At 43.0% G+C, this 16,257-nt stretch overlaps 2 protein-coding genes across 4 annotated transcripts in view; one reads left to right on the top strand and one right to left on the bottom strand.

Moving 5' to 3' along the window:
- Nucleotides 1–10,110, top strand: part of RNF128 (ring finger protein 128) — a 316,984-nt gene extending 306,874 nt beyond the window's left edge. The window contains exon 8 of the mRNA XM_051787447.1: nucleotides 10,100–10,110. The gene's annotated coding sequence lies outside the window, so the exon portion shown is untranslated. The remainder of the gene's footprint in view (nucleotides 1–10,099) is intronic.
- GPR50 (G protein-coupled receptor 50) overlaps nucleotides 1–16,257 on the bottom strand; it is a 148,791-nt gene that overhangs the window by 117,861 nt on the left and 14,673 nt on the right. The window lies entirely within an intron of this gene.

Here is a 16,257-nt window from a genome sequence, read left to right as displayed (position 1 = left end):
TCCAGGAGGGAACAGGACTGCACAAGGTTTATACAAGTCACACCTGAAGTTGATTTTGTGGAGGTACCACAGCAACCACAGGGAGTTCTCAGGGCTGAAAAAATATCTCGCAAGCCAAGCTACACATTTTGCCGAAGGATGCTGATTTCCTGAGGGGATTTTGCTTCAACCAGGCCAAAAATAAACACTGACAAACCAAACAAATTAAGTACATAACCAGCCAGCCAGCTCCAGATTATCCCACAGCGGGAGGGTACAGTGCTGACAGGTTTTATTCTCTGTTTCTTTAGAGGACAGGAGGTGATTGCAGTGCGTAATTCTGCATTTAATTAGTCAGAGCTAATCTCGTATTGGAAAACTGAACCTAAGGACAAAAGTCCTTGTTTCAAGTAAGGACTTTTCCAGTTAATTGCCATATAGTATGAGCAAGCCACTGCCTCTGCCAGTAGAAGATCTGACTCCCTTGGATTCACTGATACCTAAAAGAACAAGGATGTCATTCACTGCAAGGCAGAACAGAAATTAAAATATTTCTGACATGCTCACCTTCTGGCTCTGGGGTAGTGCTCCCACCCTGAACACTTCATTCTGAACAGCCCCGTGCAGAACGGGCTCAGGAGCCTGAGATACGCAAGAATTATCAAAAGAAGTGGCATAAAACTGGCAGAGGCTGTGGTGGTCCTGGCATTCCCCTCAACCCCCCACAGCAAAAAGAGTTTTGATGAGAAATGCTGAACTTCACTTCCCACACAATTATATGGAGTCGTTCCCCCACCATGGTACCAGAGGCGCGTTTTGCTGCTTAGAGGTGCAATGACTGGAGCTGCTGGTCCTGGAAAAGGATAGAGCTAGGAGGGTTAACATGGAATTCACAGTGTTCTGAATCAGAAGAGCCCTTGATTAACTCCTAACTTGGACTACGGCATCCAGCAGTTACTCCGCAGTTTCCACTTGACTTGAAATTCTTTCACGCTCTAAACTGGATGCAACTGAATGCGGTCACAGGAAACGCTTCCACGCCTGCAGCCCGTGTCAGTTTACAAAGCACTTGACAATCTCTTCCAGAGAAACCTCACCAGCTGGTTTTTAGGGGATAATTTCAAAGGTCCATTGTGTGTCTGAAGTGTCCAAATCACACTGCATAAGAACAACCACACCGTTGTCCCTCTGGAACAGGGTAGAAGGTGCCTACGGCCTCACAGGTCAGCATCTGAGAAAGCAGTGGTGCGGCTCAGGGGTAAACTATGAGTGTTCCTTGTCTTACTTATGCCTGTGTTGGAACAGAGGTGGTCACACACAGCCTGCAGACAATCCCCTCTTTGTAACTGGAGCCCAAAGCTAATTCCCTGTACCCAGAGACTATAGATTAAAGAACTGAGGTCCAGCCTTGGCTTCCCCTTCAGGCTCCTCTTGCTTACACATCTCTCACTAGGTCTTATTCAACAAAAAGCAGAACCAGCCTATGCAAAAATTGGTTTCATTTTGATGATCAACACTTTAATCTTCTGTACAAATGATGCTAAAGGCTAAGAAAATCAGAGCTAACATCACAACACCCTTGACCCTTGAAGATGACAACTAAGTCATCTTCAACATCTCAAATTAAAAGATGAAAACTCATTGTGGGCAAGAAGTTATTAGTAGAAGTCTCCTCTAAGTCATTACTTTTTCCATAAATCCTGATTGTTTCAGCAACACTGGCAAAGGCGGGGAAAATTGTCAGCATACACATTTCTTGGTAGAACTTGAAAAATCCAAGATCAGGAAATTAGCAAAGAATCCAGAAAAGACAGACACATCAGAAATATTCCAAAGGTAAAAAAAGTCTCCAGGAAAACAAAGACCTCCAAGAAAACTGCAAGCAAATGCACCATGGAGACCAGGAACAGGTTTCCAGAAAGGAAACTCAAAGCTGGCACTGAATAATAATGGACACATATACATGCACAATTCATAGAGGCAACTTCAATGTTGCAGGCATGTTCTGCAGCAGCCTACAATGACTAGGAATGAATAGTCCCAGAAATGAGTTTTCAAAGAAATGGTACATTTGCAGAAGAAGAAAAAGCCTCCAAGGAAAAAAATAAAACTAAATTAAATCTGCTTAAAAAAAATTTAAGAGGGCAGTAAACCTGGTTTTAGCAGAGCAGCCACCATGTAATGCAGCAATACAGCAGTGAGATGGTGGGTTACCCAAATTGCAACGTAAGGAAAACAAAAAAAGTCAGACAAAGAGGCTGAGATGGTGTTAGCTAACATAGAAAAATCAGTTCCCTAATGGATTTGATGCTGACTTAATCTTCTACTTGGCAGTGCCCTGAAAAGTGTGCTTTTTTTTGCCTTTCCTTACCTAAATGAAATTTAGGTATTCCAGAAAATTAAGAACGATTTATCAGGTCACTGAAGACAAACTGTTTGTTGGATCTGGATCTGTGTTATTCCATCCAAAACATAAAATAAACTTGGTAATTTAAAAAAACTGAAAATGGGAGGATTGGCAAAGTGTGGCATCTGGAGTGTCACTGCTCTTTCCTTGCATACTTCCTGGCACACTCCAGTATACAGGTTGTACAAACAGCCTTTGGTTTGGAACAAGAGTGTTTGGCTTCTGCTACAACACAATTTTTGCATTATTACTTCAGAAAATGGAATTTCCAGTGCATCAACCAAGAAGAAATTTCTTAATGAACAAAATAGGAGCAGAATATTTCACTGTGGCTTCAAGCTCTTTTACTTTCTTTATAAAACTGAAGTGTTGTATTGGGTTTTATCCCCAGGGAAGTTTTACATTAAAACCTTAATTTCTGAAGATGACAAACCCACTATTTTATTCTTCCTCACCATGCAAAAAAAAAAAAAAATCCCCAACATGAGGTTGCACTCAATGAATAGAGAAAAATCAGGAGCAAGAGCAGAATGTGCAGGACGATGCTTGGAACTTCTGCTAGTTCACCTGAAGTTCATAAGCCATGCCTCAATTCGTTCTGTGATGGATGTGACAGCAGAAGGAAAATGATACCCACTCCCATTTCTCTCTGTTGTTTGCATACAGGATTGGGTTGAAGGAAGACCAAAACCTGGAGACTGGTTGTGAGGGAGGAAGGGGACAAGGATGGAGGGATGCTGGGGAAGTCAGGGGGTGGGGGCATGGCACACTCCCTCTAGGGACCCAAAAAGTGCAGCTTGCCTTCCACTTCTGACACTTTCAGGGAACAATGCAAGACCCATGTCAGCAGCAACACAAGGTTCAGCCCTGTTCCTGTAGACAGCAGGGCAAGGCAGACTGACACATCTGCATTTCACATTATCCATTTAAAACGGGATTCACTTATTTCTTCCCCTCAGATTGCTGTGTCATGGGAAGCCAGATCCAGTTCTCACTGAACTAGTGTGACCTCTGCAAGGAGAAGTAGTAGGTCCTAAAACACATGCTCCTTCATTTCCCTATAGGCAGAGCTGGAAATTGAAATGCTCTGCTCACAACACGCAGCCCGAGCCAGGGCAGCATGCTGGAGACTGCGTGGGAACAAGCCCTCTGGAAACAAACCCAACCCTCCTGATTCTTGGAAGTATTGGGTCCAGCCTCTTTTGGCACATGATGAGAAAGATGCTTTGTGCCCCACCTCACCACAGTGCAGTCTAGTACACATTTGGGGGTGATGTGTCCATGTCACACACCCTTTAGCTAGGCTATGAGAGTACCTTCTCTAAATATTTACCCTCTTTCACTTACACATTCTCCTGCAATGTGCAAATGCTATATAAAGATGGTATCAGGAATAATTTGGATTGTTATCCATGTGCAGGGCTCTGTTGTAAAGGAAGGCAAAGTTTGCTCTTCTTTGTATTATGAAGAAAAGGGAAAATGTGTTGGGAAGGTAACAGCACTGCTGACACTATTTAAATTCCATGAAAGGAAAGCCCTACTTCAGTATCCATCACAGTCTCCTGATCATTTACAGATTTCTTTCCATGGATGTGGTCTTGTGTTTACAACAATATTTGCAGCTGGTGCAACAGTCACATAAACACTGAGAGGACACAAATTCAAAAGTTCAAAGAATGACATGCCTGTAATTATGATTAATGTTCATTACTAACCATCCAAAAGCCAATACTCTGGAGATGTATTTTGCAAACTTGAATGACACAATGTGAATTACCCACATAATATCCAACACAAAACCAGATATTAGATAAATTCCAGCTTGGAAGCCACAAATTTCTTCAACTCTGCAGCCTACGAGGTGCGCAGTCATTTAGATAATTACCCAGATTTTGACTCTGGCTCACAGTATTATGAGAATGATTACCTATCTACCCACCTTTCCCAGAGATACAGTCACAGAAGCCTTAATGGAGGACACCACACAACCACATAAGGCAAAAAAAATAACAAGAACCAACATACACACTTGATCATAGAATTATAGGATACCAGGTTGGAAGGTGGCCCCAAGGATCATTTGGTCCAACCTTTCCTGGCAAAAAGAAATCTTCACACAACATGGTGGAGGCACTGAAAGGATGTGGAAAATTGGGAATAGCACTCATGCTGAGAGCATAAATTATCCTTCTCTTCAAGAGAACAGAACTGGATGACTACTTCTCACTAGGAAAAGCAGAAAACCATGAGCCCTTTTATGAGGCCCATAAATCCACATCCCACAGACTATGGAATCCTTCAGATCCTTACCATTCCTCTCTTTCTCATTTCTATCCCACTCCCTTGGTGCTTTCTTCTATTTTTCAGCAAAGCAGCTGCGGCGGGAAACCTGATACTATAGGAAATCTAACCCACCTGGTATCTGCCTTCTCAGGACTGGCAAGTCTCAAGGGTAAATTCCCTCTTTCCCCTTTTTTGCCACTCAGGACACTCCCAACAGGGCTGATCCTGGTGTACTGAAGCGAGCAGGAACACTCACACTGCTCCTGTGGCAACAACATCAGGACCACCACTTTAAAAATGCTTTTGAAGGATGTATTTAGCAGGGAGTTGTAGGCAACATTATAAGTTAAGAAGTTGTTTCTGGTGCTTTTCTATTCTTCAAACTCCACCTCATCCCATCCCATGGCATGAACTGTCCTGTTTTCGAGTTTTAGGAGGATGAAAAGCATCAAGCACCATAAAAAGTAAAAACTGCAGAAAGTATTTGCTCATAAAGTAACTTTAAATTCTCCCTCTTGATTGGGAATATACTTGTATATATCTAAAGTGTATGAAGTCAAATAGTTATTTCCCATATAATAAATAACAGGCTTCCCCAGAAATCACAGTACTAAGGCAAGGAGTTGTAATACATGGTGTCTTTGACAAGCTCTTAGAAAGGTCATTTTTTGATTGCTTTCCTTCTGGTTTAGTACCCTGTGTTTTCAGCTCTCTATATAAATAATGCCTTGGACTTCACTACTACTTCACTAGAAGCAAAAAGTTTCCAGAAAGCCAAACAAATAACATCAATATTTACCACACTGAATTAATCCACAGAGGTCTGCTAAGGTAGTATTTTCCCATACCTCATGGAGACCAAAGGGTTGATGAACACTCTCAGCATGAGAACAGCCACATCAAAGCAGACCCGAGGGTCATCTGGTCCTGTGCCCCGTGCCAACTGCCAGAAGGAGCTGCCTTGAAAAGTTCAATTTTACCTTATATGCTTATATTTACATTTTTCAGCAGTAATAAAGTATTTTGACAAGCTGGAATCAACCTTCTCCAGTCTGCAGTGAATTCTGTCTGTTTGTTCCAATTCTAAATACCAAAACTCAAATCTGGACATAGCAATTCCCCATAGTAGAGAAATTAAGAGTCAAAGTCATTCTCTTGCTAAAACAATATACAGGGCCAAATTTGTAATCTTTCTTTGCCTTTCCCCATTCAGCAGAGGGGAATAATCCCATACAATGGCATTTGTCCAATATGATTGCCATGGGGAAATTAAAGGCTTATATCTAGAGAAGTATAAATCCTGCATTACTAAGGTTTCCTCAGCCATAAGGGAAAGAAACATTGCCTCCTGGTGATTAAGAATGTAATTATTATTATTATTTCTAAAACACTTTGAATTACGTGGTACATTTTCTTTAAATGGGCACTATCGTTACCGCAAGTTGATTTGAACCAATGATTTATTCACGGCTTAATAACCCTGTTTGCTTCACATGCTCAGCACATTTTGCTCAGTATATTATATTATTGGCTGGTTGCTATAAACAGTCCATTTAAATTTAGACAAAAGCTTTTGGAAAAGTTCTATTTCAAACTTTTCAAAAAGACTGAATTGATCAGGAACTACTGGCTTCTTCTAAACTCTTAACATTCACGTGTGTGTCTCAGGATCTCAAGAAAGTTCATAGGTAATCTCTAGTTGAAGTTCCCATTCAAACAAAACTTTCTACTCAGATCAACCCTAATATTCAGTCACTTGAAAATCAAGAGGAAGTCTGCCAGACAGCACTGCCAAATGGTGAAATTTCTGCAAATAAATCAGAATTAGGCTTCCCCCATGGTGCTGTTAATAAAATACATCCAGCCAATAAATCTGCATTATCTTCCGCCACATTCTAAAGTAAAAAAGCTTTGGTTTTACTGCCATTGTTGCAAAACAGGTCTTAAACAGAAGTAGACATGGAAGAAGAGGAAAATAAAGTCTTTAAAATTTGGCCAGATACACTTCTGTCAAGAAACGATATCTTTTTAACCACTGTGTAATTACAATGTACTTTTTGTACTGAAACTCTTCCAAAGTTTTGGCTTGAAGGCGTTGGAGCAAAACCAGAGCACACCACCAGTGATGCACACAGCTGCACAATCAGCTCCTCTCGGGTTACTTCACGTTTGAATTTTTAAAGGTATCGCCAGGAACCAAATCCAGTTGTTTGTTCTCCACAGTTGCTACAGCCCTTTATAAGGGTCACATGCTGTTCCCTCTCCTAAAATTTCCATGTTGCAGTTTCTTAATCAGTCATCATTTTCAGGATGACAGTTCTTATTTGGCTCTTTGGAGAAGGAAACATTCCTAAAAGAAGCATCATGTGTAAAGTTGGCATGAGCAATACCTGCTCTCTTTCATACTCCTTTTATCTACTCAGAGAAGGAGAGGAAGCCACATGGAATCTTAAGAGGCACTGCCTGATTTACAACCTGCTCTGCACAACCCTGCAAGACACTGGGTTGTCTTGATTAGTTTATACAAAATGCTGCCCTCTAGTTATCACGCTTTGCTAGTTAGATGAGGAATAAGACTGTAGAAGGCTGAGCCACAAGAGCCAACACATGCTCAGCTTTCCATAGTCCTTCCTGCTCCTTGTTCAGGGAAGTTTTCTGAATGGGGTGAAAAATTAGAATCTAAATCAAACATTGAATTAGATAAAGCCACGAGCTAGGATGACAGGCAGTGATTGTCCCCCTGTACTTGGCACTGGTGAGGCCACACCTCAAATGTTGTGTTCAGTTTTGGTCCCCTCATGATAAGAAGGTCACTGAGGAGCTGGAACGTGTCCAGAGAAAGGCAACAGAGCCAGTGAAGGATCTGGAGCACAAGTCTGATGATCAGCAGCTGAGGGAGATGGAGGTGTTTAGGCTGGAGAAAAGGAGACTCGGGGAGGACCTTTTCCCTCCCTACAACTCCCTGAAAGGAGGCTGTGGCCAGGTGGGGATCAGTCTCTCCTCCCAGGTAACAAGCAACACGACAAGAGGAAATGGCCTCAATTTGTCCCAGAGAAGTTTAGATTGGATATGAAGAAAAAATTCTTCACTGAAAGAGTTATCAAGCTTCGGAACAGGCTAACCAGGGACATAGTTGAGTCACCATCCCTGGAGGGATTTAAAAGACTTGTACATGTGGCATTGAGGGACATGGATTAGTGGTGAATATGGCAGTATTGGCTTAACAGGCAGATTCAGTGATCTTGGACATCTTTTCCAATCTAAACAATTCTATGATGTATTGGTATCCGAGTGATGCAATCATTACTTTTCTTTAACCAGCACATTTCAAGAAAACTTCTGTCTACCAATTATCAAATTCAAAATTCCACTGCTCAGTTCAAACAACTTGGTTGGCTGTGTTTGCCAGCACAATCCAGCTTTGAAGGCTCATCTCTGTTTTCTCAGAACAACATGAACCATGCATCCCTGTTTGGTCCCTCTAGCCTTTAAGTCAGCTGCTCACAGAAATCCCTGCCTGAGCTGCCAGAATCACTGATAAAACAATATCTTCTTTTGCAGAAGTTGTAACTTTTGGTAAGATGACAGGGCACACGAGTCACTCGTGTCGGTGTGTGAGTGCCTGGGCCAAGCAGCACAGGAGCTCCAGTCTGGCAGCCCAAGCATGGTCCCTGCTCACAGCAAAGGGACAGGGCAGGTTGCAAGGCTAACTCACTCCTGTTATACCTTTAGAGCCCCTTAAACCTCCCCAGGTGCTGCTTTGAAAAAACAGACATCCCAGAGCCAGACAACAAACTGGACACATACCCCAGATCTTTCCTTTCCACAACCACCTTAAAGGGTTATGTAGTTAAAACTCAACAAGTTTAACTTCTTAAAGACAATGACTACTTTTGCTTAAATACTTGGGAAGGCTAGAACACGGGTTGTGGTTGGGATTTTTTTCCCCTCAAACAGAAAAAGGGTTGGTTTTGTCTGTGTTTTTTTAAATACGCTCTACATTCTTGACTTTGAACGATGGCAAATAAAAATCTGTTTTTTAACATAGGTGAAAAAGAATTAAATTTATGTGAACAAATAAATATTAATTAAGTGATTAATAGATACCATGCTCTTGGTTTCAATGCAGCTATAATTATAGATGAGATTATGCATGGAGATGTTCAGAGATTAAGGAAAAGGAAGGAGAAGACTGGCAGAAGAGAGCAAATATTTTCCATGCTGTGAAACCCTGCTCATTGCCTTTACATCACTTCCCAGCATGAAACTGCCTTGGCCCATTTCCATGGGAAAGGAAAGGGGGGACTGAGATGACAGCAGAGGTGACCCCAAAACAGTGTGCTTATTGAAAGCAAACCCAAACACCAAACTTCATCTCACACTATTGAAATCCATTTACATGGACTAAGGGTTATGTTTCTGCACAATGATTCAGAACACAGATCTTAAGTTAAAAGGCACCATGCTGCTTCCCAAAATCATTTTGGATTCCTCTTGCTCTATTTCTGTCTTTTTGCTGCTTACATCTACCTGTGTTTTGTTGTTCAGCTAAACTGTTTTAATGCAAGTCATTTACTACTCAGAGGGAAGGGAAAGGGCAGAAGCAGAGGTGCTTGATCTCTTTTATGTATAATTTTGCAGCACTTTCAAATTCCATATCAAGATTGCCTTGTCCTGCTCTGAATTTCAGCTGGCTTTTTACTTCTGCCACCACAGTTATAGGCAGACACTGTCAGTCCCTGAAGAAATTAATACAGCATGATTGTGAGGAAGACAGAGAAATACAAGAGGCATAAGGACTAGATTTGATGCATTAGCAGACATGTGCCTTCTGAATTAATGGAGTTAATGTATTTAAAAAACAACCCCTAAGCATTTGAAAACTTAGGTATTAGCAGAATAATGAATTATAATACACTTTCTGACAGAGAATGCAGAAGAACTGTGCTCTTGGTGATGAAGGTTGAGAGTTTCTGAATGTCAGTAGCTTTCCACAGCTTGGAAATGCACCTAAAAGCAAAAGTAACTTTAAACGAAGGGAGAAGAAATGAGACAGAGAAACTAATACAATGTGAGGTGAAACTGTAGCCCCACAGGAGGCTGATCTATACATCTCACATCCTACCACCAGCATTATTCAAGAGGAAGAAGCGTTATCCCTGCTGAAGCTGTTAAAATGCAAACTAGGCACTTCTGACAGAAGTAAAGTAAACCAGAACACGAGGTGGTGTCACGGTTTAACCCAGCAAGTAACTAAACATCACACAGCCTTTCACTAAGTTTCCTCTCCTTCCAATGGGATGGAGGAGCAAATTGGGAAAAAAAAAAAAAGGCAAAATTTGTGTGTTGAGATAAAGACAGTTTAATAGGACATAATTGGAAAGGAAGTAATAACAATAATAACAGAATCAGAACACACAAAACAAGTGAAACACAGTGCAATTGCTCAGGACCTGCCAACTGATGCTCAGTCAGTCCCTGAGCAGCAACCCCGGGCCAGTTTTCCCCAAAATTTATATGCTGAGTGTGATGACTTATAGTCTGGAATATCCCTTTGATCAGCTGGGGTCGGCTGTCCAGGCTATGTCCCATTCCAGCTTCTTGAGCACCACAGTCCCCTTGCTGGCAGGGCAGCATGAGAAGCTGAAAAGTCTTGAGTTAGTGTAAACACTAAATCAAGCTTAGCAACAACTAAAACATCAGTGTGTTATCAACATTCCCCTAGTCCTAAATCAAAAACACAGCACTGTACCAGCTACTAGGAAGCAAATTAACTCTATCCCAGCTGAAAGCAGGATAGATGGACACAAATACATCTTAGCTTCTTCCAGGTATCACAGCTCTAAATCTCCTTGTCTAGGAGAAAGAAAGCAGCACATAGTGGGTCTGAAGTGTGTTGGTCCAGCAGCAGTTCCCTGGAAAGGATGTTCTCGTTACAGCCCCACAGCTCATCATCATGCTAAATAAATCACATCTTCTGTCTTACTTTCCCAAGGGTGAAGGATAAGAATAAATGTTGCCAGGCCCAGTTTTGTGGTGGTGATATCAACAGCACTGAGGTTTGTTCACAGCTGCCCAGAAAGCCAGCACAAGAGCTTTCTAACCACTCACACCCTCCACAACAGGAAACTGAAAACCATTTTTGACAAGTACACAGCCACAGAGATCACAGGCAGGGGTGTAAGAAAGGGGTTGTATTCAAAACTACCTTGATCTCTTTTGCCACTGAAGGACACTTCAACTTCAGACTGTCCTTTCGCCAACACTGCAGGGAACTTCCACAACAGCTTTCCCTGTTCTATTCCTGTGCCACTTCAAGGCCACTCTAGTAGAGACCTCATCTCCTTTAAAGTCAGCACCAATCAGAAGGACAAAAGGTCCCAAATCAGAAGACTTTTATACAGTATCTTTTTAGCATGATTGCAAAGGATCTATCTTCCCATTAGATGTTCAAGTAATATTCAAGTGATTTGTGTCCAAAGAAGAGCAATGAAACTGGTGGAAGTGTTAAAAAAACCACGTAGATGTGGCACGTAGGGAAATGGATAAGTGACGGACCTGGCAGTGTTAGATTAACAGTTGGATTCAATGATCTTGGAGGTCTTTTACAACCTTAATGATTTTGTGATTCTGTTTTGAGTTCTAGGATGCCTGGGAGGGCAAGGGTCATTCTCTCTCCTGAATCCACCCTGTTTTCCCCCACTCTCCTGCCCCCAGGAATGCACAGCACAGCAGGACAACAGGACAGGCACTCACTGTCCTACACATGGACACAACATATGTCACATCCATTGCCTTTGTTCCCAGCAGCGACTTGCCAAGCTCTGCAGTCCCCATCAGCATGGCAGCTCTTAGGTCAGTGCTCCAGCCTTCAGCAGGGCCACAGCAGGGCCAGCCCTACACACAGCACTGGCATGGCAGGCTCCCAGGCAGCCTCCTGCAGCACACAGCACCATCTCCTCTCTGCAAAACCAGTGCAAGTGACCCAGCAGGGACAGCCGTGTCCTGGGACAAGCACCCACTCTACCTGCATTACTGGTAGAATTAAAACACCAACGCTCACGACACAGTGCCAACCATCTGTCCCTCTTATGCAAAGGGGAACACACTATGCTCTGCTTGTGGCACTGCAGCCAGGATGCCACAACAAATGCAGCTTTGCCACCAGCTACTTACAGTATTTAGTGGGCTGCCAATTTGAATTCAATCCAAATACTTTAGAAAGGATTCAGCACACACTGAGAACCCTGCTTTGAGGAAAGTCCAAGAGTTAAAACAGACCCAACAGAACAAAAAAGGTCACTGGTTTCCAAAGACAGAAGTGCAACACACTGCCAGGAGCCTGTCTGTGCTGGCATCCTCATCCTGCAGTCAGCAACCGAGCGCGTTTAGATGCCCCAAACGCAGCATCTTTCCCCAGCCTTCCTCGTTTCCTCGGTGAAAGATCAGTCTCAGCAGAATTAGAGAAGCAAGGGTTTGTGGAAGGACAAACACAAAACTAATGCTTTGCAGGAACCGGCTTCTCTTCTTCTTTAAAAAAAGAAGTGCTTTTCTTGCATGACGCAGTGTAGAATAACTGGTCAGCTTTCTATTTCAAAATGAATTAGATGTCCAAGGCAGAAAGCTAAATCTCAGCAAAGGGCTGCTCAGCCCTCCCTCTTCATTGACATGCTATATCCTCCCATTCCAGTTTGGGGAGAATTTTACCCCAGCTAAGGACAGCTTGTGGCCAAGGGCTTGGTACAACAACACCCCAGGTTTGCAGTAAGGACCCTTACAACACAGGTGTATCACCCTAATCCTAGAGCTGTATGGCAACAACCTCAGGACCACAGTACACAACTTTACAGCACAACCACCCTTCCCTTTACACCAGAAGTGCCTTCATGCCAGCCACCTCTGTCAAATTTTATCTTCTGTGGTAGAAAGGTTGATTACAAACTAGGATCACATTCCAGGAAAAAGGTGTCAGAGTTTGATCATTTGTCTTCATTCCACATGGGAGGAAAATGGGGTATCTTTACACATTTGTTACAAATGGGCAAAAGAATCACTTTCAAAGATAAAACTGTAAAAGCCTGGTCTGTCAAAGCAATGGGAACAGCCCAGCAGCAGCAACTGGTTTTGTAAGGCTAACAATCAATCAGAAGAAATCCAGCCTCTCCTGGGAGAAATTTGTCTCAAAAAGGAAATAACAAATGAGAGAACTGGAGTCAAAATACCAGTAAGGAAGAACAGATGCTGCCACAGCAAGACTGAAACAGTCTAGCTCCTTGTAAGCCCTGTTTGTTGCTTCCCCTCTGTTCTGTTTCCATATCTGTATAATTTATTCCAAAGCAAATTTATTATTTTAAAAACTCTGCAGAGAAGGCGGAGAAGGCTGTGTATGTGCTAAGGGACACAATGCTGGTTATTTCTTGCTCTTGCACACTATTATCAAAGGCTTTGCCTAACCTGGGATTTAGTAAGACTTTTAATTAATGGCTTCCAATGGTACATTCACACTGGAAAGGCTTCTCTCATTACTTAATTAGTCTATTGTCCTAATTAGGCAGGGCAAGTCAGTTTTACATCCTCACTGTCTTGCATGAGAAACCTTGGTTTTCCCACTTAGGTTTTCTCTCAGTTTCCAGCTCCTCTGTCCTGACTTGCCTTTTGGAAGGACTTTGAGCTAGGTGGTGGCAGACAGCATCACCTCACCTTTCCATAGGAATCTAGAGCAGGCAGGGAATGTTTTGTCCTCCTGAAAGCAGAGCCCTCTGAACTCTCCAGCAAAGTCTTGGGTTGTTAAGAACTGGCTCATCAGCACCTGTCAGGAACAACATGAGTGCACTGCCTAACAAATTGGCTATGATGATAACACTGGTGCCAGTGGGCATGGAATGAGATGATCTTTAAGGTCCCTTCCAAACAAAACCACTCTCTCATTCTACCCCTTAAGGACCAGAAGAGCACTACCTATGCCTAGATGTTCAGTCCACTCCTAACCTGGGCGAGAAGTGATCTGAGAAGGGCACCTTCCAACAGGCTGGGTTTGTTGAACCCTTAAAACACAGGGTGCTGTGCAAGGGCACAGCTGGCACAGGTCACACCTGTGTTTTTCGTCTCACGGTTCTGCCTTCCCTACAGATGAGCATGAGAGAGGCAGAGCTTGCAATCCATACTGCAATATCTGACCATTTCAGTGCCTATCAGCTACACTGACTCTAAAGACTTTTGTCAGCAAGCTTTCAACTTAGTCCAAATAACTTTGCCTAATCAGTTTTGATTAATAAAAAGATTGTTTAAGACATAAGACATAAAGGCAGAGCTCACCATTGACTTAATGCTCACATCTTAGGTACGGTAGAAGAGGTTTTTACCATTTCTAGTCTTCCCTTGGAAAAGCCAAGATATAATCTCTGCCTTGACAACATCTACTTTTACACAAAAGGGACCAGTATACCTCATTCAAGCCTAATTTCTCCCTGCAGAGCACAGCACTGAAAACCCCAGAGATGGTGCCAATATTTTTGGAAAGGCTGGAAAGAAAATAGAAAGAACTAGTGATGGAAAGCAGAGGACAGCTAACTCTTTAAATCATCTTCATCTTGGAACACCCCTCCTATGGAGGAAAGATTAAGAGAGTTGGGGTTGTTCTGCCTGGAGAAGGGAAGGCTCCAGGGAGACCTTAGATCACCTTCCAGTACCTAAAGGGGTCTACAAGAAAGATGGGGACAGACTTTTTAGCAGGGGTTGTTGCAGCAGGACAAGGGGTAATGGTTTTAAACTAAAAGAGGGTAGATTTAGATTAAATACCAGGAAAAAGTATTTTACAATAAGGATGGTGAAACACCGAAAGTGGTTGCCCAGAGAGGTGGTAAATGCCCCATCCCTGGAAACATTCAAGGTCAGGTTGGACAGGTCTCTGAACAACTTTATTTAGTTGAGGACATCCCTGCTCAGTGCAGAGGGGTTAGACCAGATGACCTTTAAAGGTCCATTTCAACCTAAACTATTCTATGATTCCATGATCTTTGCCCCTGCTGTTTATTGAGCTGCTGAGATCATACTGGCCATTTGTAAATAAGCTAACAGTGCAAACCTCAAAAGAGACAGATACTTTCAGTCAGATATTAACAGATACTGATCGTGAGAGCATGATCTGCCCCCCACCAAGAGTCAGAAGAGTGGAGATGAGAGGGAAGCTTGAGAGGAAAGCAGAAATATTAACTTTGCCAGCTCCAGACTCTTCCAAATGCTACTGGAAGATTACTCCAGGGTTATTTTTGTTTCCATGCCTTGCTTTTAATCTTTGTACCAGGAACTGGAAAGAGTGTTTACTACACTTGAGGTAAAGTTAATGCTCCTTATGCCACATCCTCGTGGCACCACTAGCCAAACTCTTCCTGAATTTCAGCTCTGATCTCCTCCTCCCCGACAATGCAGAGAAGCCACAGGTCTGTCCTAGGGGTGCTGTAAGGCTGGGCTACCTCATTCAGCTGAGGAATCAATCCCAGGGACTGGGGTTTGCTTTTATTTGGGCTGGCTCACTCAGCTCTGCAGAGAAGACATCAGGACAGGGTTGAGAGACCTTCACCACCTTCCCAGCTACTCCTCAACTGAGGCAGTGTCCAGAAACTTCCAGAGCATCTCCAAAGAAAGGATGAGGAGGAAGGCCCTTGACATGCAGAGACTGAAGAACAGTCTCTATAGGTGCAGAGGCTGAAAAACAAACTAAGTTGGCAAAGGTGTAGTGGTGGAAGGAGGCTTCCCAGCCACTCAGCCCTGGCTCTGCTCCCCAGGGCGCCTCTCTGGCGATGCCAACACAAAGATATGACCCAGACAACTTCAGTGAAAAGCTGCAGGTAGGGAATGATACAACACACAGCCACTGTCCTCAGACAGCACGGGGCCAAGCTAATGACACAGGCTATTGTTCTTGTATTCTGTTTAAAAGAGTGATGACTTGCATGAACACTGGCTTCGGAGTACATGCTTGGCAACGCCGGCAGATAAACAGAACGCATTTCCATGGAATACCATAAGGTTCTGAAAGAAATACATTTTTGTATGTAAGCTATTTTTGCAATATTATTAAATCCAGTAGTGAATATTTTGAATGTGGTATAATCCATTTTCCTAGGAACCGGCCAAGAAAAACCGACAGCAGCACAGGGGAAGTGCCATCATGCTGCCATCCCTGTCCCACTGTTCCCTCAGGGACAGGAGTGGGAACCTCACATGCCTTCCCTGACACCCCCAAACCTTCCCTCCTCTATCAGCATGCCTAAAAACACAGCTCTCATCAGTTCTTCCCTCACCAGCAGAGAGGGAAGCCTGGATCCCTCCTGCCAAGGCTGCTGTGACCCTGCTCTCCTCTGAGCCAGGGACTCTCTGCTGGCCCACAGAGGCCCCAAAACCAAGTGCTGACAAATGCATTGTGAGGGCAAATGTAAACCCCTAAAAAGGCTGGGCAGGGGTATTTCAGCAGAGAGGGAAAAGCAAACAAAATGCAAACAACAAAATGCAAACAAAATAAAAAAAAAAAAGCACACAAACCTCATCCCTAAATTAATTTCCATTTTCTTTATAGGCTATCAGATGAT

The sequence above is a fragment of the Manacus candei genome, unplaced genomic scaffold, assembly GCF_025592945.1.
Source record: "Manacus candei isolate 608988 ecotype Guabito, Panama unplaced genomic scaffold, ASM2559294v1 h1tg000003l, whole genome shotgun sequence".
Classification (NCBI taxonomy): Eukaryota; Metazoa; Chordata; class Aves; order Passeriformes; family Pipridae; genus Manacus; species Manacus candei.
This window is presented reverse-complemented; position numbering and strand designations above follow the sequence as displayed.